The sequence below is a fragment of the Bidens hawaiensis genome, unplaced genomic scaffold, assembly GCF_021521415.1.
Source record: "Bidens hawaiensis isolate Kalapana, Puna unplaced genomic scaffold, B.hawaiensis_p1.1 tig00042297_1, whole genome shotgun sequence".
Classification (NCBI taxonomy): domain Eukaryota; kingdom Viridiplantae; phylum Streptophyta; class Magnoliopsida; order Asterales; family Asteraceae; genus Bidens; species Bidens hawaiensis.
Genome location: NW_027497489.1, coordinates 13,452 through 15,740, shown reverse-complemented (window position 1 = coordinate 15,740; position 2,289 = coordinate 13,452). Strand labels below are relative to the sequence as shown.

The 2,289-nt window shown below is 38.0% G+C and overlaps 1 pseudogene; it reads left to right on the top strand.

Annotated features, from left to right (window-relative positions):
* The first annotated feature begins 222 nt into the window (after positions 1-222).
* LOC143593533 (protein ANTAGONIST OF LIKE HETEROCHROMATIN PROTEIN 1-like) lies at positions 223-1,632 on the top strand (annotated as a pseudogene).
* The last annotated feature ends 657 nt before the right edge of the window (positions 1,633-2,289 follow it).

The window sequence follows — 2,289 nt, the reverse complement described above, 5'->3', positions numbered from 1 at the left end:
CCCACCTTCAATTTACTTTTTTATTAAAAATTTGAAATGTAAAAAAAAACTAACGGCTCTTTTATAATAATAATAATAATAATATAAGAATTATGCTTACATGAAATAAATAAATAAATTATTTAACCCTATCACACTATAAATAACATATTTCTCTACTCAATACAACACTCTTCACATCAAAATTTCTAAAATACTTCCACCCCAATATATCTTAAAAAAATGAGTTCCAACGAGGAAGTAACACAACCCATGAGTGCGAGTGATGAGGAAACTGACTACACGAGTGATAACGATGAAGTAAGCCAACAACCCCCACCCACTGCAAACACATACGTGAATCCTGATATTCAAAATCATATTCAAAATCAGGTCGTTCAAATAGCCATCCAACAATTCCAACAATTTATGTCTATTGGCGTCGAAGAATTTCTTGAGATGATGAAATAGAGACGTGCACATCGGGAAAACGCAGCCTCAAGCTCAAGAAGTAGATCAGGGAGACGTGCAAATGTAGATAGGGGTCGTGAGAAAGGGTCCAAACAACTCTAGAAAGACTACTTTGCTGAGCAGCCGGTGTATGATGCTATGAACTTTAGGCGTCGGTTCCGAATGCGGTGTCCACTTTTTTTTTAGAATCGTAAATGATTTGGAGGCCAATTATGAATACTTTACACAAAGAGCGGATGCCACTGGACAACGGGGTCCTTCTCCCTACCAAAAATGCATAGCTGCCATACGTCATTTGGCATATGGCGTAGGAGCTGATGCAGTTGATGAATATGTACGCATTGGCGAGAGTACGACCATGGAGTCTCTTAAAAAAGTCTGGAGAGGCGTCATCAAGCTTTATCATAAAAATTATCTTAGAAGATCTAATGAGAATTACATCCAACGGATATTGGAGAATCATTCAACCATCCACAGGTTTCCTCGCATGTTGAGAAGTATTGATTGTATGCATTGGGCATGGAAAAACTGTCCTGTAGTGTGGCATGGGCAATATATGCGAGGTGACCACGGATATCCAACCATAATGCTCGAGGCGGTTGCATCACACGATCTATGGATTTGGCATGCCTATTTTGGAGTTGCTGAATCCAATAATGACATCAACGTTTTAAACCAGTCACCATTGTTCAACGTCGTGGTTGAGGGTTATGCACCACCATATCATTTCACTGTAAATGGTAGACAATACACTCAAGGATATTATCTTGCAGATGGAATCTATCCAGAATGGTCAACACTTGTGAAAAGCTTCAAGTATCCACACACTGACGAAGCGAAAGCTTTCAAAAACGTCATGAGTCAGCAAGAAAGGATGTGAAGAGGGCGTTTGGGGTCCTCCAAGGTCGATGGAATATTATAAAAGGCCCTGCCAGGATTTGGAGCATAAAAAAAATTTCTGATATTATGTATGCATGCATTATATTGCACAACATGATTGTGCATGAGGGGGAATTTGTAACCGACTGGACCGATGAGGTAGAAGTGGATGTGCAGCTACCAATACCTAGACCGTATGAAGCTTTTGCACAACGTATGGAGAGGTACAAACATTTGCGTAATAAGGATGTCCACCATATCCTCCGACATGATTTAGTACAACATATTTGGGCTAATATGTAGTTCCCATAGTTAGGGGTAGTTTTCCTTTTAGTTTTATCCATGTAATGTTTTAGTTTTATTCATGTAATCTTTTAGTTTTATCCAAGTAATGTTTTAATTTTATAATTACACAAGATAAAACATAACTTAATAATTAGACCGTTCGGGAAAAAAATATGACTGTTGGTAACAAATATGACCGTTGGTAACAAAAATGACCGTTAGGAAAAAAAATATGACCGTTGGTAACCAATATGACCGTTGGTTACAAAACTGACCGTTGGGAAAAAAATATGACCGTTAAGAAAAAAATATGACCGTTGGTTACAAATATGACCGTTGGTAAAAAAATATAACCATTGGTAACAAATATGACAGTTAGTAACAAATATAACCGTTGGTTACCACTTTAAATACCCCTACTCTATCTCATTCAACTATACCAACACTTTCAACTCCTTATCTCTTTCAACCTTCATATAATTCTAACTACCCCACACTACTAATCAAGTTTGGAAAACCAATTCCCATTTTCAAAATTGCTAAGTGGCTCTAACCCAAACCCGAGTGAGTCATCCAATGTCCCAGCACTCGGGTTTTCTCAGCACCAACAATCAACATTTTCCCAATCAAACAACCCAAACCTAGTACCACTTCAAGGTGGTTATCCTCCACAAT